We start from the raw sequence: 22929 nt of genomic DNA on the forward strand, positions 1-22929 counted from the left end.
GTTAGTGCCGGTGAGACCTTGAAATAATTCACAACTCTCCATCCTTCACCAGTGGCAGGAGTAGTAATTGGGAGAATCATTCATTGATAAGACAATGAGGCTAAATCTCCCGGTGTTCATCTCCTTCGGAAACAGAGTCTCACCATGTTGCTGTGAACTGGCTCCAAACCTGTGATCCTCCTGTCTCAGCCTCCCAGGTACGTGGATTACAAAGTATGGGTCAAGCTTGTGGTAGGGCTCTCCCAATATACTGTGGGAAGCCACAGAGAAGGGCTTACTTGGAACAATCCTTATTACTGAGAAAGAACCAGGCGCAGTAAAGTGTATTTCATTGCATCTATAAAAAAATAAGAACCAAATAACGCCGCTTGCAGGAAAGTCAGTGGAACTAGAGAATAGCATACCAAGTGAGATCAGCCAGTTTCAGAAAGTCAGGGATCCCATATTTTTTCTTGTATGCAGGAGCTAGAGAGAAAATAGGAAACATAAGGGACATTAGATGAAAACAGAGATCAGTAGAATAGTGGAAAAGAATGGGACAGAGGCGGGGAAGAAGAGAGGGAGAATTGAGGAAGAAAACAGTTTAAATAATTTTATGTCCATATATGGAAGCATGACTCCCAATCTCACTAACACGTATTGCAGGAAATGAATGAGGAGTGGGGTGGGATGGGCAAAGAATTATTCCGTGTACTGTGTGTTCTACTTCCAGGATACACTTCCAGACCTACTTTTTATATTTTTATTTGGAAACAGGGTCTCCTAAGCCAGCGCAGCTGGCTTTGAACATGCATGATCCTCCTGTCTCTGCCTCCCAAGTGTGGAGATTACAAGCGTGAGCCACCACGACCAGCTATATGATGTATATTTCATCAGTACAATGCACTGATAAACATATTAGAAGGATGTATGTAAGCGTACACGCTATAATTACTAGAGTTTTATGGACCTAGAAAATGTGTAACTATGATCGCTTTTAGAGAGGGGGTCAGGGTAAAATGGAAAATTTATTATCACTTAATAGCCATTTCTATGGCTATATTTAAAATATTCACCAAGCTGTTAATAAAATGAATTAGTAAAGAAAAAGTTCCAAATCCTCAAAAACATCTCCCTCCTTGGACCGGCACACCATTAGAAATTCTCTCCATGAATCAGCCTTTGGGGCAATGCCTGTCTGTGCTTCGAGGGAATGGGGTGGGGATCAAGTGGGGGTTGACTGGCGATGTGTGCATGTATGTCTACAAAAGTTTTTTTGTATCCCACTATGATCTATGAATACAGTGCACCAATAAAAAATTAAAAAATAAAAGAAAAATCCATGAAATCCCAGGCTCAGCATCCACTGATGTACTTCCCATAGTGGCTGCTTGATTTTTCTTGCTTTGTGTCCAAAACCTACCAGGTCTTTAAAGAACACCATTCCTATAGAGCTTTCTCTGTTTATTTTATTTTTTAAATGATGCTTTTCTCACCTATTTACATTAAGATGCTTTGTGAGTTTCTGATTGGTATATCTGATTTCTCTTCCTGACCCCCAAAGAATATCCCTTTATTCTCGTTATTTTTATTTTATGATTTTATTTTATTTTTGTGTGTACTAGGGATTGAACTCAGAGGTGTTCCATTTAATTTTTTTTTTTTATTTGAAACAGGGACTCACTAGGTTGGTGAGAGTCTGGCTACATTGCTGAGGCTGGTCTTGAATTTGCTATCCTCCTGTCTCTGTCTCCCAGGTACTGGGGTTTTAGGTATGTGCCACCATGCTGGGCTTCTTTATATTTTTTATGTTAATTGAATGAATTAATGGTTTAAAAAATCATTGTGGGGGAGAAAAATTACCTTTGTATCACTGCTATATCACAGTGCTGGACAATGTTACAAAATGTGTATGTTGGGGGAGGGGGTGTGGGTTTGTGTGTGTATGGTCCTCCCAGCAGTTCGGAGAGATAGGAACTCTTTCAGGTCATTTCATATGAGAAAACAAAGCCTCAGAGAGGCTTCTAACCAATCTCACCTGGCTAGCACGTACAGAGCAGAGATTCAGATCCCTGCTGCTGACCCTGGTGTGCACCGGGTGTGTCCTTTATCACAAGACTCCCCCTTTGCATTGCCTAGCATCCTCAAGTCCTCAGTCCATCCTTGAGTGTCCCAGATACTATGGACTACCGTTGTGTTCCCTTCTCCACAAGCAGCCTCATCTCTATGGCTCCTTTATTCTCAAGACTCTCTGGACAAAACTCCAACCTGATCAAATCCAACTGGCCTCTTCCACATTTGCCCTGGGGAGGGCAAAGGGGCTAGGTAACTCACACACCCCTTCTCATGGCCACTGCCTTTCATTTATGACTAAAACCCCAAGAGGACCCTCAGTCTTCCCTTGTAATCCTACCAGCCTTGGGTCTTTGTATTCTGTCACTCTTGTAAATGACTGTAATATACCATTTCTCCTGACACCCCAATGCTTCTTCCTCTAGTCTTCTTCTGACCTGTTGATTTTGCTCTTACCTCTCTAAGAAAAGTCCCCAAAGGGACCAGAAGGCTGCCTAGTTCTTTTTAACATAAAACCCTAAACTAGAAGCATCGCCTAATAGACAGTGGTGAGGACAAAAGCTGCTGCCAAGTGCAGAGCCACGTGAATGGTGGAGTGTAGCTGCCACTCAGCTCAGGTTACCTTGAACAGAGGTGCACCAGCCTGGTGTGGCCAGCAAGTGCAATCTTTATCAACACAATGTGGAAATTCAAAGTTGGATGTGAGTTTTCCTGATTTTAAATGCCCTTCAGGAATACACACACACACACACACACACACACACACACACACACACACTCAGCTCAGTGTAGTGTAACCTCTGGGAAAACACCCATTTGTAATTCTGTAGAGCAATGTGAAATTATTATTGTTAAATCATTAAGGGGAATCATTAATTTTTAATACAATTTTAAGGAAATCAGGCAAATTTCAAAAAATAGTTTAAATAGAGCTACTCTTTATTCTCAAGCATTTTCTTCTTAAATTGCTGGACCAGCTCAGAGTTTGGGAGGGAATTTAAGATTGTTCAAGGCTTTAGTGTGTGACAGAGTGTGCAGAAGCTTGAGCCAGGGTGCAGTGTCCTACCTAGAGCTATAACCAGGATGGTTTCTGTATCTAAGACTGTAGCTTCCAGACCCACTAATAAGAGTTGAGATTTTATACAGTATCCATGAAATTATAATTGTGTGAGCTGACACCTTTTTTCTTAGGGACAGAGCTAGTTTTTTAACTGCAGGAACAAAAGCAGGGTTGTTATGTGTCCTGTTCCATTCACCCCTAGGTGCAGTAACACAGTCACCCAGTAAACATGTGTTGAATTCACATATCTGCAGGTTTTGGCTGGGAATATATATTCTTCTTCCTCTCTCCATTGGGAAAACCCAACTGGAATCTAGAGGACAAGACAAACCATGGGTGTGGTTCTTATGTGTGGACTTGCCAAGGTATAAGACAGGGTGAAGGAGGTAGGGGGTTTGAGGAGAAAAATGGAAGACCGAGCACAAACCACATCATCAATCTCATGAAAGAGGCATACTATATATGATCTCTTTTTGAAGCCAAGAAAACCAAGACAGATTCAATAACTTACTGAACAGTACAGTGACTGGTGGAACAGATATATAAAACCTAGTCTCCTAAATTCCAAAGTTTAAATTTTTTTTCTATTTCATTTATTTAATGTTAGTTTCTACCATAAATTTAAAATTTAGTTGAAAAAAATCACTTAGAGAATTCCATATGCCATCCATGTTAAACTAATTATTTCCTTTAGAAACCCCACTCACCTGAAAGCTGCAGATATGTGAATTCAACACATGTTTACTGGCTGACTGTGTTACTGCACTTAGGGGTGAATGGAACAGGACACATAACAACCCTGCTTTTGTAGAGAAAAAGCTTAGATTCTTGCCCAAGAAAGTATAGAAGTAATATAAACATATAAATTGATTCTTCTAGAAAAAAGTTAATGTAAAAAGTAAACAAATAAAATACGGTTGTAGGACAGACTCACACTACAGTGTGCTGGCCAGATCCAGTACACTGCCTGGTTTTGTATGGACCATGAGCTAAGAGTAGCTTTGCAGACTTAAAATTATTGGACAAATGTCAAATGTAGAATAATATTTTGTGACAGAACAATGGTATGAAATTCAGATTTTAGTGTCCAAAGACTCAGCTAGGTTATGAAACAATCATGCATCATGCTTGTATCTTTGCATATTGTCTAGAATGAGTGCTCAGTAGTGCACAGAGAGAGAGAGAAGAGAGAGAGAGAGAAGAGGGAGGAGAGGGAAGAGAGAGAGAAGAGAGAGAAGAGAGAGAGAGAAGAGAGAAGAGGGAAGAGAGAGAGGAGAGGGAAGAGAGAGAGAGGAGAGAGAGAAGAGAAGAGGGAAGAGAGAGGAGAGGGAAGAGAGAGAGAAGAGAGAGAGAAGAGAGAGAAGAGAGAGAGAGGAGAGAGAGAGAGAGAGAGAGAGAGAGAGAGAGAGAGAGAGAGAGAGAGAGAGAGAGAGAGAGAGAAAGAAAGACTGGCCATATAAGCCACCAAGCCTACTTTATTTACTATCTGGCACCTTACAGAGATGTGTGCTGGCTTCTGTTACAAAAATTGATGTTTGGGGATGTGAATTACTTTAAATGGGATTAGACATGAAAACCCTTTTGGAAATGAATATGTATTATGGCATGGAAATGAAAGAATGGTGCTTTATTCCACATTAAATCAGGTTGTCCTACAAACTTTTGTTTAAGAAATAGTCTAACTGCTCTGCCTAGTACTCTCCAAAAGGAAAATAAATGGCCTCCTTCAGCCATCATTCGCCTGCATGCCAAGTTTCCAAAATATAGAACTTTTGGCTCCAACAGGAATGTTTCCAGAAGGCTATATGTGAAAACAAGGAGAGGAATTATTGTTATAACACCACGGGTGAGCTTTTTCAGCCAAAGATTACATATGTTATTTTGACTTTAGACCATTGGATAGATTCATCAGAACCTTCTATAGAAGTATTTGGACCAAAGGAAACTAGCCCTTTTTGCCAAAAGTCCATTGAGTCATTAACAGAAAATAATAAAGATCTGAGGCTTTCATTTTGGAAAAGTTGTCATAAATTCTCTGGAGGAGGAACATTCTACACAATGTATTTCTCCACCCAGGAACTTCTAGAAATTCCACCCATAGTTCATATGGAAGACAGATCAGACTGTTCTCTGTAGAGTCTGAGCTGCAAAACCTACAAGAACCTTCTCTGTTATCCATCATATAACTAATGTCTAACTAAACACATTGCTTCAGGCTAAGGCAGAGGAAAAAAGAAAGGTATATGTTATCTTAATTTATATAAAGTGAGAACACATAATCTTAATAGTTCCTCTATATAAAGATGACACAGAAGAGGAAAATTAGGCACTGAGAGGTACTGTTACCATCACACTTTCACAGATGAAGCTAAGGCTTATGAAAGCCAAATTCTTTACCCAGAGTCTAGGTCACACTCTATGAGTGACTGGAATATATACCTAAAACATCCAGTGAAATTGAAGATGTGCACATCACATGACCTTGTAATATCTCTTCTATGAATATTACCAAAAGAATCATATTCACCATACAATTGTTTAAGAATATGTTGTTTTCACCAGGCATGGTGGCACATACTTGTAATTCCAGTAGTTGGGTAGCTGAGACAGGTTGGTCACAGGGTTGAGGCCAACCATATCAACTTAGTGAGTCTCTGTTTCAAAGGCAGAAATTAAAAATAGAGTTAGGGGTGTAGCTTGAAAGTAGAATGCCCCTGGGTTCAGTCCCCATTACCACAACAAAGAAAAAAATATGCTGTTAGAGTACTTGTCATAAAACAAGTTGAAAATATCCTAAAGAGTTTTCAATGTGAGACTATTAATACTATTTTAAATTGTCATAGTTTCACAGAATAGAATTCAATATGTCAGTTAACATGAATATTAGAAGTACCTGTGTTTGCAGGATATATTTAAAAAGCAATTTTTTGCCAAAAAAGCAAAAACAAATTGAAAAAAGATATGCACCATTTTATACAATGTGAATATAGCTTAAACTATGAAAAATAATTTCAGATATATAAGAATTTATACAAGAATATTAAAAATATTCTAGATATGATAAATACAGAATCAAGGGGAGTGGTAATTTCTGATTAAGGAGGGAGAGGCATGACAGAGAAAATATTTTTAGGATTCAATTGCATCTGCTATGGTTTATAATATTAGAATATTAAATAATTACAGAAAAACATTAGCATTTTGATATTGGCTACAGAGATAATATTTTATTATTTTATCTAATTGTATCCATGTATGAAGTATAATATAATATAAATATTTTTTATTGGTGCATTATATTCATACATCATATTGGGGTAAAAAACTTCTGTGTAGAGACATGCACACATCACTGATTTAACCCCTACCCAATTCACACCCCATTCCCTCCCCTTCCCTCCCTCCCTTGCTCGGCTTAGTGGTTGACTTCGATATGTTTAAGTACATTGTGTGTTTTAGAGATTTTCCTCTTTCCCCCTCCTTTCTCCTCCTTTAGGTTGTCTTGTTTGCGCCTCCATAGGATTTTAAATATTTTTAAAAGCACACAATTGGTAATATTTTGTTCACTTTTTATGTTCATCATGATATTGGTCTATGATTTTTTTCTTGTGCAATATTTATTTGCCTTGGAGATTAAGGTAATGCCGGCTTCATAGAATGAATTTGGTAGATTTCCTTTTTTTCTATTCATGGAATAATTTGAAGGGTATTGGAGTTAGTTCTTCTATGAAGTTTTTATGGGAATTTTCTAATATTCTGTACCCCAATATGATATAAAATTATAATGCACCTAATTAAAAAATGAATACAGGAAAAATGGGCAAAAATAAGTAATCCTTATGCATTAGATGCTATTTATGAGGCATTTTGATTATACTGAAAGAAGTCATTAAATTTGGATTGCCAATCCAAAAAAATTAAATAAACCTAAATAAAATCAAACAATTGTGTTAGTCAAAGAAATATTAGCTATCTCAATCTAGCTTACTCCAAACTCACAAATCTTTCAAGTTTTTAGAAATGTTTATTTACCAAATAAGAAATTTTTCCTAACTTAAAACAAGTATAGTAGCCTTTTGTTGGAAAGAATTCCTAAAATTGACTTTCTAGGGCTGAAGTAATTCTTTTTCTATCAACAACTGAATTCCTGTTGCAGGAAATTATTGCATTTCTAGAGACGCCAAAAGAGAGGCTTTAAAAACTTATCTGGATAATTATTTTAGGCCACTTTACAGTCAATCTTTGTTTTATCATCAAATGAATTCTTCCCCAAATTTCTATATGTAAAACATGTATAAATGGTTCTGGTCTGCTTTGTGAAATCCTCATGACTAAAAGGCTAGAGGGCTCCTTGGAGAAATGACTAATTCTAGTCGGAAGCAGAGAACGTAAGAATTGAGCCAGGACACCTGTGCCAGAGAATAAGCGCCAAAGACTAATGTAGTCACATCCAAAGGACACAGGAGACATTCAAAGGCATTCTTGCTGGCCCATGATGGGATTTGGGGGATCAAGAATAATGCAATTCATGCATGGGAACACATCAATTGCATCATAATCTATAAAACACAAATGAGGCTGAGAAACAATCACAAAACAAAATTAAAATCCTCACTGGTGACCAGTGTTTAAGGAAGTTGCTTTAGCACAAACTCATCATTCTGTAATGATCAAGATTCAAATAAACAACAAACAAAAACAGGATACACAGATACTGGCCTGGTCCTATGATTTTCTTACTCTGCCAGACTATAGTTTGAGAGTGACTGAAGGAGGCCAACCTTCAGGTGATCCTAAGTCTCCTTTGAGAAATACCAAGCAAAGAGCCGTACATTGTCAAAACAACAGTTCTAGAGAGGGGATTTCAAGGAGGGGACCTATTCCCTTCATCCTGAGCCACCCATTGAATCTTCAACATAATTTCCCTAAGACAACTAAAAACAACTTCTATCCACTAGCCCTTTCCCAACTAGACATTAAAAATAAAGACCCAGCTGTGTGTGGTGGCGTATGCTTGTAATACCCGCGCTTGGGAGGCGGAGACAGGAGGATCGTACAGGTTCGAAGTCAGTTGCACTGGCTTAAGAGACCCTGTTGCCAAGTAAAACAAGTATAAAATAGGTCTGGGAGTGTAGCCCGGAGGTAGAAGGGGTTCTAAGAAAAAAGAAAAGAAAAAAAAAGTAAAGACTCAGCCAGGCGTGTTGGTGCACACTTGTAATCCCAGTGCTTGGGAGGCTGAGACAGGAGGATTGCACAGGTTCAAAACCAGCCTCAGCTACTTAGTGAGGCTCTCAACAACTTAGTGAGACCCTGTTTCCAAGTAAAGTACGTCTGGGAGTATAGCTTGGAGGTAGAAAAACCCTGGGTTCCACTCTCAGCACCATAAAAAATAAAAATAAAAATAAGAATTCTAATCCTTCTCCTGATCATCTTTCAGATATGTACAGGAACCTTTAAGGAACACATCAGTTCCAGGTCACTCACTTCCATTTTCTTAAACTCTTGACCACAGGGCCATTTTTGTTGTCTTGCAGCCTGGGCCCACTGGATAAAATATATTCTAGATTATCTTTCCCTTTTCTATATTATTCATTTAGAATGTAGGAGGGAACTCTCTCCATGTGGCATATAATCAGAACGGCATAATGTGAAATTATTGTTAATACTTGTTAACATATCCCATGAGGTTATTTGGCTATAAAATAAGTTCACAAAAAAAAGAAGTGCTGTGCATAACTTTTTAAGTTTGAAAATCTGGCGCTGCTCAGTAATCATTGTATAGTTTTAAAATTACCAATAAAAAGGATGAAGGAGCTCATCATGAGTACATTTTCTACATGCTGCAAGAGGATAGAAACCGGATGTTGGGATGGAGTTTTGTTTCTTTCATGCCATGCAATTAGTGCCAGAGACTCAACGTTGTGTGAGAGATGCCGAGAATGTGGGCATCTTCTCTGTTTCCTGCATAATTTGGCAGGCTTGTAGCAAAATAATTACTCTAATGCCTTCTTGAAAATTATTTTTTGTATTTTATTAATAGTTTTTACATGCATGGATGGGAAACAAGAACAGTATGTTATTAGGCTAATTGTTGAATATTGTCATCGTGGAAAGCTTCAAGCTTTAGATCGGTTGGGGAAGATGGCTTATGTCCTGCAACACTTTTTAAAACAAAGAGAGGAATTTTGTTTAATTTCTCAATGTGTGCTTTACCGAGGAAAGATAAGCCCCTTTAGGTCTGAGACAGAAATGAGAGTTGAGGATAAATATTCTTCACCAAGGATGCACTTCATATGTGCTAGCTATTAAGTTTATTATTTTCATTGTAGCATAAAGGTCATCTGAAAAGGACCATTTAATAAACATTCTGAATCACTATAGACTATGCCCACATTGTGGTTTGTACAATCTTTCTGAAGCTTTTACATATTTAAAATATTTTATTTAATACTCCTCAAGCACTAAGTGGTTTTCTGAAATAACCATTCTGCCTTCTGTGGTGAGAAAGGAAAAAGAATGGGCTTGGGGAATCTATAGCAATAGCATAAAAAGAAGGAAATACAGTGTTTTCAAGGACTGAAGAATTGAAGGTGATGGAGTCACAGAACAAGTGTAAAAATAAATGTTTCATGTACTCAACAGTTCTTAAAATTAAACGCATATTGTGAGCCAGGTACTGTGGAAGATGTGGGATATTATAATGACGAAGACAGACTCGGTTTTGGATCTCGTGCAGTTTACAGTCTGGTGGGAAAAATTGACAGTGAGCCAATAAATTATATTTAAAGTTAATGAATTTCTGGATTTGAACTCAACAGGAATGGTCTTTTGATTTCTGATGAGAGGGGAAAGGATGGGTCTTAATCTGACTCATCTCTTGGGCAAGAAGAGTTAGATGAAAAGAGAGCAGGGCTGGGAAGAGAAAGAAAAGAAGTATAAGGGGGAGTTTTCATAGGTCAGAAGAAAGTACCTGTGAAAGACATAAGACCAGCCAGGCAGGTGAGGAGGGACGTTCGGTGAGGTGGTGGGACAATCAGGGCCATGTCACCAGGCTCCCCAGGCCTTGGCTAACTTTGCATTGAAAGCAGTAACAGTCAGTAGAGACCTTAAAGTGAGCGCTGTGGACACACATTCCAGTTGGAAGTATGGTTTGGGCTACTATAGATTGAAAGGAGGGAAGGTATAGATTTTGTGCTGCTAATTCTTTCTCTGTTGAGTGAACCAATGCAAATATCTTCAGGTAACTGAGCCTTGGATTATGCATTGGCCAAATCCAGGGATAAAACAAATTATGAAGACATCATAGCTCTTTAAGTCTGTGACCTGAATTACCCCGACATTCTTACTTTGTTCTTGTGTCTTGGGAAATTTGATTTCCTTTCAGTGATAGCAATAACTCCTACACCAGCTCTTAAGATAATTTGCCTTTTGAGAACCTTGTCTTAAAAATATGAATGTCAAATGCAGTTATGAATTGGAAAGGAAGGAACAAAATTATCATTTATGTAGATGATGTGATTGTCTCTAGAAATTCTAAGCAGCACTTAAAAAACAGCATGAACTAAAAAGAGAGCTGAGAAAGGATAGGTACAAATAAATCTTGATATCATTAAGATTTTTTTGTCTATATAGCAGCAATAACCAGGCAACAGACAGACAAAAACAATTTATAAGAGCAAAATACATCTGTAGTGAGTTGGAGGGTGGCGCCCCTAAAATTATGTCCACCATAATGTGACTTTATGAATGTGACTTTATTTGGAACAAAGTGTCTTTGTAGATAGATTTTAAGGCAAATTTATCTTGGGTTCTATGGGTAGGCTCTGAATCCAATGACAAGTCTTTATAAGAGACAGAAAAGTCATAAACTGAAAAGAGAGGGAAGCTTTGGGATTCTTTCTTGTCCTCTTCCCTGGACCACTTGCTTGGTGGACTAGCTCAGAGCTATCTAATGAGGACTCTCATGCAATGCTGTTGAGAGGTCTACCTGGAGAGAAACTGATGTTTCCTGCAGGGCCTGCACCAACTTGCTGGCCACATACATCATCCCAGCAATGGACACTCCAGCCACAGCTGAGCCTTTGAATGGCCACATCTCCTAAGCCAGGTTTCCTCAGTAAAGCTCCATTGGAATTCCTGACCCATAGACACTGGGAAAATAAACATGCACTGCTACAAATACTGGGATAATTTGGGGGCAATTTACAATGCTGTAGTAGATGACTCGCATTAACTTTCTCCCTTCTTCCTCTTTACCTCTTCCTCTTTCCCTTTTCCTTTATTTTTCTCCTTCCTTCCTTTCATTCTTTTTTCTTCTTCTCCTAGACTTTCCTTCCCCACTCCTCTTTTTACCCTCCCATACTTCCTCCCTCTCCTCTCTTCTCCTAATCTCCCTTCCTCTCTGCCAGATTTGTAATAGGAGCTTACTTTATGCTGGCTGCCACAGAGCTGTGGAATTTATTTTTTTCATAAACACAAAGGTAAAAATATTTACAAAGGTCACAAAGGTGTGAGAGAGAAGGGTTTGTTTTGGGAATAGCTGGTAGTTCCAGCTCTGTTATCACATGACTTATTAAGGGTAGAGATAAGAGATTAAATTATTATTTAATCCAAGTCTGAATAGTAAGTAGAGTAAAACCATTAAAATGGAGTATAGCCAGATGTGTTGGCACACACCTGTTGGTACTTGCAAAGCTGAGACAGGAGGATCACAAGTTCAATGACAGCCTCAGCAATTTAGTGAGGCACTCAGCAACTGAGAGTGCTCCTGTTTCCAAATAAAAAATGAAATAGGCCTGGGGTATAGCTTAGAGGTAGAATGCTTGTGGGTTCAACTCCCAGTACTATGACAAATAAGTAAATAAATTGAAGTATAGACTACTTTGCAGTAAAATTTCTGAACCTGCCTTCTTCACTTATCAAATACAACACTGTACCTACATCATAAAATGTAGTGATGATGAAAGATAACACCTTTTGGGGTGACTGACACATAGTAGGTACTCAGCATTACCCTTGCTTCAGATCATAACCAGACCTTGAAACCACTGAATCTTAAATTGTCATCTAACTTTACCCTTTGTCATTGTGTGTAACCAGAGACAGGATATTTCTGGGTTCCATTCCCAGTAGCACACACACACACACACACACACACACACACACACACACACACACACACACACGATATAAGAGGGAGAATTATAAAACATAGAGATCTTAGTATATATTGAAATGATTATTGACTCCCTCTTCACCGGCATGTAGATAATTAGACAGAAAAGCTCTCATTATCATTTGACTCCGAGAAAATGGCTAGGCAATAAGAGAAAAACAAATGACCTTTCTAGAAGACTTGAAATCTCAAGCTATACTACACAAGGGCCTCCCTTCCTGAGCACAGTGATCCTGGCTCTTACTATATCTTAGTGCGTTCACTGCTCATGCTGAAAGCATTTCCTCTGGATAGTCCTGTCCCTGGGGGAAGTGAGTTCCAGGTCAGTAAATCCCTCATTTATTAGAATTCACTGAAATTACATTTGAAGTCCTCTGTGACTGTCTAGCCTTTGGAATTTTTCAGAAGGAGCAGGTGTTGGGCAAGCCCCAGCATTTCTCGGGTTTTCTCTCTAAGGTGCCATCCATACAGAAGCGCTAATTCATGCACCTCGCCTTTTCTGCAGATGTTTTCCTGGCTCTTACTTTTAAGTATTTTTACTCCAGAGTTTTCCAGATCTGTCTTCTCCATCTTCTGTCTGCTGAAGATTTTAGTGTTCTGGCTGCCAGGCACTCATTCTCATTGGAAAGGAATCTGAGATGCTGTACATTTCCCAATCAGGTGGGGAATTAATGGGCTCAAGTTTTCCTTAGATTGTGCTTGTTTTTCTCACACCACTGTGGGTGAGGACATATGGGAAGTCTTAGCTGAAGTTCACATGCTGGGTTTGAGGACACCTCAGTGTGACATCTGTCACCTCCATGGCTGTGTGACTTACTGGAAAAGTCTGTGCATAGGAGGTGGCATTTGAGACCCTCAGCACTGAGGTGCATAATTAGAAACCAGGACTTATAGGCAATGGATGGGCAAAGTTAAAGATATGTCCAAGTCCCTTGGTATGGACATAACAAAATTGAGACCAATAAACCTGGATAACCTTGTCCAAAGTCTTACCTAGAAGTTAGCCAAGAGAATATAAAATTATTGGTTATTTTCCTATTTTGATTTTATTGAAAGAAAATAGATTCTTTAGTTTAAACAGGCATGGTTTTGAATCTTCCCTCTGGTGACCATGTTGATGTCACATTGTTGAGAGGCTGATGTGTAGATTGTGACGTTTTTGTGTGAAACACCTAACACATTCTAGACCCTCGATAAAAATTAGTTCAACCATTGACCAAAAGAATAACATCTATACATCTACAGGAGAACTCTGTGAGGTACATACTGCAAAACGAATACGAACACCGTGATAATCCATTATGCTAATTGATTAGCAGAGTTATGTCTGGAAGTCGTAGAAATGTCTAACAGGAGGTGTGTGTGTGTGTGTGTGTGTGTGTGTGTGTGTGTGTGTGTTGATTTTACCTTCTAAATTGGGTTGTTTTTTCACCCTGTATTTATTTTTATGTTAAAAAAAAGGTTGAACTAGGCAAGTTCTTTGGACTATCTTCAGACAGAAAGATTCTGAAACCTAGATTGAGCCAATGCTTTTCTTTTTCTTCAAAGAAGTAATCAGGTATTTCTTATTTCAAAAAGTAGCCAAACTTTTTGAAATAAGAGTGAATTCTCAGGTCATATGAATGGCTTGTCATTGTTCTACCTGCATACTGCTTTTTATTGTATCAGTTAGGACTATGAGAGGAGGCTGGATTCTTCTTTATCCTCTGCAAATTAGGAAATTCAATTTTTGTAAAGACTTAGCTGTTAAGGAAGCATTTAATATTTGTAGGCTTACTTTTGGTTCTTAAAATAAGCTCGGGAGGTAGACAGGGAAGATGTCTGCCTGTCTACCAGGTGAGATGATTATCTTCTCTGTTGTACAAACAGAAAAATCCATCAACAAAGCCCCACACTTTTAGAGCACACTATGACCCTCAGTAAGCACTATTAGTGAGGGTTGTCTGTTATGTTTTCTTAAGTGTGAGCCCAACTATCTGGCAAAGCTTCTGTGACCTGAATCCTGCCTCTCTCTTTGTCTCATCTGCTGAATCTCTCCACCTGGCATTTCACAAAGTATCCATGATGAATCCTTTGCAGTCCACCTGAATCACTCGCAGCTGCACTATTGTGCGGATTAAATATGGTAATATATATTAAAATACTTATGAGAGCAGAAGCCATGCAGTTTCATTGTGATATGTGTCATCTCTTATTACTCTGCTTATAGTCCTAGCTAGAAAATGTTTTGGTCCTTCCTTGACTGTTGTACATCCTTCAAGATCTCTTACATGTCACCTTTTTAAAGAAACATTTAATTATTCCATATTAACTAGTTTAGCTGGCCTTGCATGTTTTACACTGTTTCTTTATTAGCACAATCCTGAAACTTGTTAGATATAGCCAATCTGTTTTTTCTATATCCCTTTCTACTTTTCTGGGTCCAAACAAAGATTTGTCTGACTCTATCTTGTTCGTGTTCATGTGCTTGTATCTTCCTCAACCTTATTCCCTTGCAACTAGTCTGGAATTTCTCAGGGAAGAATAGACATAAATGCTTTTTCTTGAATCAAACTAACTTTTTAACTTTTTTTTCAACAACTGAATTGGAAACTCAATGAGAAAAGAAACTATGCTTTGTTCTCTTTAAATTCTCCACAGCTCATCTAGCACAGGGCCTTGACTTATTGAGTACTTGATCTTTCCTGGTTTTCAGGCCCTAAATTAGCTTTCTATCACAGGCACCCTCAAGACCCAGCCTCTATCCTGGCCTTTGTGTGCCCAGGAATGTAGAGGTCATTTGTCAAGCATCTTGGTGTCTTCTGATAAAGGGAACCAAATGCCCCCACTTTCCTTGCCATTGAGGGGCAGAAAGTTCACAGGGTCTCTGTTCCCTCTTCACTTCTTTCCCAGAGAAAGGATATGCCTGAGGCCCGTGCTCTCCGATCACCACCTCTCCCTGTGTCACTGGGTAGGTTACTTCACGTGCCCTGAAGGAGATTAATTAACCATAAAGCCAGCCTCTACCTAGGCTCCCTGATTTGGGTTCAGTCATGGTATTTTGAGACTAACTAGAGACAAAGCAATTGATTTGGAACATATGTGGGTTTCTCAGGAAATCCTCTGTAGAAGTCATCAGTAATAATAATTAAGAAACTCTTTGCTTTCAGGCTGACATAAATATAATTATGAGGATGAGTTAAACATTAAGCACAAATGTGCTTCCTGTTGGGGGTCCCAAAAAACAATCTGTGAGCCATCATCCATCTATTTATTTATTTTAAAAGACATCAGGAATAATAAAATGCTTCAAACAGATTTGGGAAAGGACTTGGACTTTGGGAAATGTGCAGAGTAAATGCAGTTTACATATTTTCTCTCCATAAAACCAATCAAAAAGAACTCAAAGTGACAAAAGAATAAAAGAGAAATAAAAGAAAAACATTAACCTCAGTTCAAAAAATGGGGACCTCCAGGGGATTTTTCTGAGGAATATTATCAGGTATGCTATCATTTGGGCCAAACAGAAAAAAGGACATTACATGCTAAAATTAGGAATAAAGTAAAGTTGACTACTAGCTCACCATTATTTACCTTTGCTCTAAGAAATAGTAGTAGTAAGTTACATTTGTCAAGAATAAATAATTTTGAAGATTCAAAAGAAAATTAAATCATTATTTGAATGCACAATGATGCAACACTTTGAGAAGAACATTTAAAAATGCAGAGAATCTAATAAAGAAGTGATTTATCAATAACAATTTATCAGAAATTTTCCTTGAAAAAGAATCAATGACATAAAAACTTTTAGTTCCTTATTAAGAAGTAAATTTAAGCTGCATGTGGTGGTATATTCTTGTCATCCAGTACTTGGGAGACTGAGACAGGAGCATTCCTGGTTTGCAGCCAGCCTCAGCAACTTAGCAAGGCCCTCCACAATTTAGTGAGACTCTATTTCAAAAATAAAAGATAGGGCTGGTGCTAGAGCTCAGAGACAGAATGCTTCTGAATTAACTCCCCAGTACCACAAAGAAAAAATGTAAATTTAATAATCTATAGGTTTGATATGAATATAATAAGCTATCACTTGATTGTTTTCATGGAACTGGTGAGAAAGGGTGAATAAATGGCAAAAGGCACAATAAGAAAATAGAGAGAATCTAAGCCTAACAAATAGGCTTATTGTTGCAATGCCCCATAATGTTTGAATGAACAAAGAATTGCTTAATTATTTGAGGTAGGGCATTGATGAAAAAATTACTTCTGATTGTAAAAATAATATATAATAAGAAAGCATTTTAAATAAATGGAAACATTTAATAAAAGGAAAAAATATTCAATAAAAGGTGTCTGGACAAATGATGAACCATTTGGTTACAAAATTAAGCTATTCCTCTTCCTGATTTATTTACCTTAAAACATTTTTTATTGGTGCATTATATTCATACATCGTATTGGGGTAAAAAACTTGTGTGTACATAAACGTGCACATCACCAATTTAACCCCTACCCAGATCCCACCCCATTCCCTGCCCATCCCTCCTTCCCTTGCTTGGCTTATTGCTTGACTTCGATATGTTTAAGTTCATTGTGTTTTAGAGAATTTCCTTCTTCCCCTCTCCCATCCCCTCATTTAGGTTGTCTTGTTTGCTCCTCTATAGGATTTGGTTTTTCATCTAGAGTTCTTCCTATGACCCATTTCTCCTTAGCTATCACATATTAGGGAAAGCATCTGATTTCTTATTTTTTATGACTGACTAATCTCACTTAGCATAATGTCCTCCACTTCCATCCATTTCCCTGAAAATGATGTAATTGAGTTTTTGTTTAATGGGTGAGTAAAATTCTATTGCGTACATATTCCACAGTTTTGTAATCCATTCATCTGTTGATGGACATCTTGGCTGGTTCCATAGTTTGGCTATGGTGAATTGTGCACCTATGAACATAGATACACATGCATTAGTTTGGTACTTTGGTTTCCTTTCTTTTGGGTAGATACCCAACAGTGGTATTGCTGGATCAAATGGTAGATTTGTTCCCATTCTTCTGAGAATTCTCCATACTGTTTTCCAAAGTGGTTGCACTAATTTGCAATCCCACCAACAATGTTTTAGAGTTCCCACTTCTCCACATCCTCGCCAGCATCTGTTGTTGTTTGTGTTTTGAATGATTGCCATTCTAGTTGGAGTTAGGTGAAATCTCAGGGTAGTTTTTATTTGCATCTCTCTGATTGCCAGTGATGTTGAGCATTTTTTCATGCATTTATTGGCCATTTAAAATTCTTCTTTCATTAAGTGTCTACTTAGTTCACTTGCCCATTTTGTTATTGGATGCTTTGTTTTCTTAGTGTTGAGTTTCTTGAGTTCTCTGTATATTCTAGATATTAGTTTTCTATCAGAGGTGTAGGTGGCAAAAATCTTCTCCCATTCTGTTGGCTCTTTTTTGAGGTTCTTGACAGTTTCCTTTGCTGAACAAAAGCTCTTCAGTTTCATGCAATCCCACGTACTGATTTGCCTTTTAATTCGTTGTGCCTTTGGGGTCTTGTTGAGAAAGTGTTTATCTGTGCCTATGTGTCACAATGTTGGACCTATGCCCTCTTCCAGGAGCTTCAAGGTCTCTGGTTTGAGTTCCAAGTCTTTGATTCGTCTTGAATTGACTCTTGTGCAGGGTGAGAAAGTGGGATTAATTTCCAATTTTCTGCATATGGTTAACCAGTTTTGCCAACACCATTTGTTGAACAGACTGTCTTTCTTCCATTGTATGTTTTTGGCCCCTTTGTAAAAAATCAATTGACTGAAAGTGTTTGGACTTGTTTCTGGGTCTTCAATTCTGCTCCATTGGTCTATGTATTTGTTTTTGTGCCATACCATGCTGTTTTTTATTACAATGGCTTTGTAGTATAGCTTAAAGTCAGGTATTGTGATTCCTCCTGCATGGTTCTTGTTGCTGAGAACTACTTTGGATATTCTTGGCTTTTGTTATTCTAAATAAATTTAAGGACTGATTTTTCTATGTCTATGAGGAATGATCTTGGTAGTTTAATGGGCATTGCATTGAATCTGTAGATAACTTTTGGGAGGATGGCAATTTTAATTATATTTATTCTGCCAATCCATGAACATGGAAGATCCTTCCATCTTCTAAGATCTTCTTTGATTTCTTTTTTCAGTGTTTTATAATTTCTTTGTAGAGATCTTTTACTTCCTTGTTTAAGTTTATTCCTAACTATTTTATTGTTTTGTGGGAGATCCTGAGTGGAAGTGTTTTCTGAATATCCTTTTCAGTGGACTTATGATTGGTGTTCAGGAAAGCTTCTGATTTTTAAGACTGATTTTGTATCTAGACACTTTGCTGAATTTGTTGATCTGTTCTACAAGCCTTTTGGTTGAGTTTGTTGGGTTTTCTAAATATAGTATGTCATCTGCAAATAGTGAAAGTTTGAGTTCTTCTTTTTCTATTTATACTCCTTTAATTTCCTTTTCTTGCCTTATTGCTCTGGCTAGAGTCTCTAGTACTATATTGAAGAGAAGTGGTGATAATGGACATCCATGTCTCGTTCCTGTTTTTAGGGGGAATTTTTGAAGATTTTCCCCATTAAATATGATGTTGGCGGTGGGCTTATTGTAGATTGCCTTTTTGATGTTGAGATATGTTCCTTCTATTCCAATTCTATTTAGTGTTTTTATCATAAATAGATGTAGTATTTTATCAAATGCTTTTTCATCATTTATTGAAATGATCATGTGATTTTTGTCTTTGGTTCTATATATATGATGAATTACATAAATTGATTTTTGTATGTTGAACCAGCCTTACATTCCTGGGATGAACCCTACCTGGTTATAGTGTATGATTTTCTTGATGTGGTTTTGAATGCATGTTACTAGTATTTTGTTTAATAGTTTTGCATCCAAGTTCATCAGAGATATAGGCCTGTAGTTTTCCTTCCTTAAACTATCTTTACTCAGTTTGGGATTTAGTGTGATGTTGGCTTCATAGAATGTATTTGGGAGAGTCCCAGTTTTTTCTATTTCAAGAAATAGTTTGAGGAGTATTGGAGTTAGCTCTTCTATAAAGGTTTTATAGAATTCATTTGGAAAGCCATCTGGTCCTGGGCTTTTCTTTGATGGTAAGCTCTTTATTGCTGTTTAAATCTCTTTGATTGTTATTGGTTGGTTTAAGTGTTCTATATCTTTTTGAGTCAGTTTAGGAAGGTTGTACTTATCTAATACTTTTTCCTCCAGATTTTCATTTTGTTGGAGTATGGTTTTTCAAAGTAGTTTCTGATAATCCCCTGGATTTCTACATTGTCAGTAGTAATGTCTCCTTTTTCATCTCTTATCTTCATAATTTGGGTTGATTCTCTCTCTTTTTTAAATTAGGTTGGCTAGTGATTTGTCTATATTGTTAATTTTTTCAAGAAACCAGCTTTTGGTTTTGTTGATTTTCTGTATTTTTTTTTATTCTCTATTTCAATATTTTTTTCTGTAATTTTAATAATTTCCTGTCTTCTACTGGCTTTGAGGTTCAATTGTTTCTGCTTTTCAAGGGCTTTGAGGTGTGTCGTTAGGTTATTTATTTAAAGATTTTCTGTTTTTCTTATGTGAGCACTCAGTGCTATACATTTTCCTCTTAATACTGCCTTCAAAATGTCCCAGAGGTTTTGATATGTTGTATCTTTATTTTCATTTGTTTCTAGAAATTTCTTGATTTCACCTCTTACATCTTCTATGACCCATTCTTCATTTAGAAGTGTGGTGTTCAGTCTCCACATGTTTATGTTGTTTCTCTGGGTCTTCTAATAATTGATTTCTAGTTTCATTCCATTATGGTCTGAAATGACACAGGGAAGTATGTAACATTTTTAAAAATTTGCTAGTGCTCAAATTTTGTGTCCCAGGATGTGATCTATTTTGAAGAAGGTTCCGTGAGCAGCTGAGAAATGTAAACTCCACTGTAGTTGGGTGAAATATTCTATATGTGTACAACAGGTCCATTTGATTAATGGTGTTCTTTAGTTCTGAGGCATCTTTACTAACCTTTTGTCTGGAAGATTGATCTAATATTGTGAGAGGTGTGTTGAAGTCTCCCAGTATTATTGTGTTGGGATTTATGTGTGACTTCATGTTACAAAGAGTTTGATTTATGAAAGTAGCTGCATCTAAGTTTGGGGCATAGATGTTGATTATTGTTATTTCCTCTTGCTGGATTATTACTTTTACCATTAAAATATGACCTTCTTTTTCTCTTCTAGTAAGTTTGGGTTTGAAGTCTAACTTGTCTGATATTATAGTTGATACTCCTGCTTGCCTTCAAGCTCCGTTAGCATAGATTTCCTTGCTGAAGCCATTTACCTTGAGTTTGTTTCTTTACTTGTAAGGTGTGTGTCTTGTAAACAGTAGATAGATGGATTCTGGTTTTTAATCCATTTTGCCACTTTATGCCTTTTTATTGGGGGGTTGAGGCCATTTACATTCAGTGTGATTATTGAGAAATAAATTTTAATTCCTAACATGTTAAGATTTTGTTTCTGTTTGAGATACTGTTTATTCTTCTTTGTTTAGTTGTCTGATGGATGGAAAATCTTATTTCTTTGGTTCTGGCATGTATTACCTATTTCTTCTTTGTAGTTAATCTCTTTGAGTATTTTCTCTAGCACTGGTTTTGAAGACATAAATTTCTTCAGTTTCTCTTTGTCATGGAAGCTTCTTATTTCCCCATCTAATTTGATAGTTTTGTTAGGTAGAAAATTTTGGGCTGGAAACATACACTGGGAAAAAGGGGCTAAAAACATACACTGGGAAAAAGATAGCCCGTTTAACAAATGGTGTTGACAAAAGTGGTTAACCATATGCAGAAAAATAAAAATAAATTCCACTCTCTCACCCTGCACAAGAGTCAATTCAAGATGGATCAACGACTTGGAAATTAGACCAAAGCCCTTGAGGATACTTGAAGAGGGCATAGATCCAACAATGCGATACAGGTAAAAACTTTCACAAGTCCCCAAAGGCACAGGAATCTAAAAGGGGAATCAATACATGAAATTGCATTAGACTTAAGAGCTTCTGTACAACAAAGGAAACTATCAAGAACCTCAACCAAGTGCCAACAAAATGAGAGAATTTTGCTACCTACTCCTCCAATAGAGGATTAATATCTAGAATATACAGAAAACTCAAACTCAGCACTAAGAAAACAACCCAGTCAAAAAATGGGCAGATGAACTAAGTAAACACTTCACAAAAGAAGAAATTCAAATGACCAATAAATGAAAACATGCTCAACATTATTAGCAGAGAGATGCAAATCAAAACTACCTGACATTTCAACTAACTCCATCTAGAATGGCAATCATTCAAAACACAAACAACAACAAATACTGGTGAGAATGTGAAGAAGAGGAAACTCTAATACATTGTTGGTTGGATTGCAAATTAGGGCAACCAGTTTGGAAAACAAAATGGAGGATCCTCAAAAGAATGGGAATAAACTTCCCATATGATTCTCCAATACCACTTCTAGATACCTACCCAAAAGAATGGAAACCAAACACATGTATATCTATGTTCAAAGCTGCACATTTCACCATTGCCAAAATATGGAACCAGCTAAGATGTCCATCAACGCATGAATGGATTACAAAACTATGAGATATATACACAATATAATTCTACTCACCCATAAAGAAAAACACAATTATGTCATTTACAGGGGAATGAATGGAACTGGAGAACATTATGATAAGTGAGATTAGTCAGTCACAAAAATTAAGAAATTGGATGCTCTCCCTAATATGCAGAAACTAAGGAGAGAATGGGTTATAGGAGGAACTGTAGATGAAGAAGGAGATCCTGTAGATGAGCAAATAAGGTGCCCTAACTGAAAGAATGGGAGGGCAGAAGAGGGAAATTCTCTAGTGCACATGATGTACATTAACACACATATCAATGTCAATCAGTAAGCCAAACATGAGGAGGAGGGAGATGGTGGGAATGGGGTGGGAACTGAGTAAGGGCTAATTGGGGATGTGTGCATGTATGTCTCCACCATCTTGTACCCCATTAAGATGTATGACTACAATGCACCAATAAAAAAATTAAATAAACAGAGCCGGGCCTGGTGGCGCACACTTGTAATCCCCGCGCTTGGGAGGCAGAGACAGGAGGATGGTGCAGGTTTGAAGCCAGCTGCGCTGGCTTAAGAGACCCTGTTTCCAAATAAAAAATATAAAAACAATAGGTCTTGGAGTGTACCCGAAGGTAGAAGGGCTTCCAGGAATCCCAGTACCACCAATAAATAAACAAACAAACAAACAAACAAATAAATAAATTAATTAATTAATTAATAAACAATCAGAAGTTACTTGTTACAAATTTTCAGGGCCACTTTTCTTCCAAATAATGATTCAGGGAGTGGATTTATTGTCCAAACAATTTTTTTAATACTGGGTTTCTAAAATATTTAAAGAAAGGGGAATTTATTTCTGTATATTATTCATTCACCAGGAGAGGAAAGGCCTCTGTAAATTTTGCCTTAATTACATTGGCAAGTTGTTATTTGCATAAGTGTGCTCATTCACAAGGATGTCTCAAAAATGTATCTTAATGTCCACTCAGGGGAAAATTAAACAGATTTGATAAACAACTCTCTTTTGTTC

The sequence above is a fragment of the Muscardinus avellanarius genome, assembly GCF_963383645.1.
Source record: "Muscardinus avellanarius genome assembly, chromosome: 4".
Classification (NCBI taxonomy): Eukaryota; Metazoa; Chordata; class Mammalia; order Rodentia; family Gliridae; genus Muscardinus; species Muscardinus avellanarius.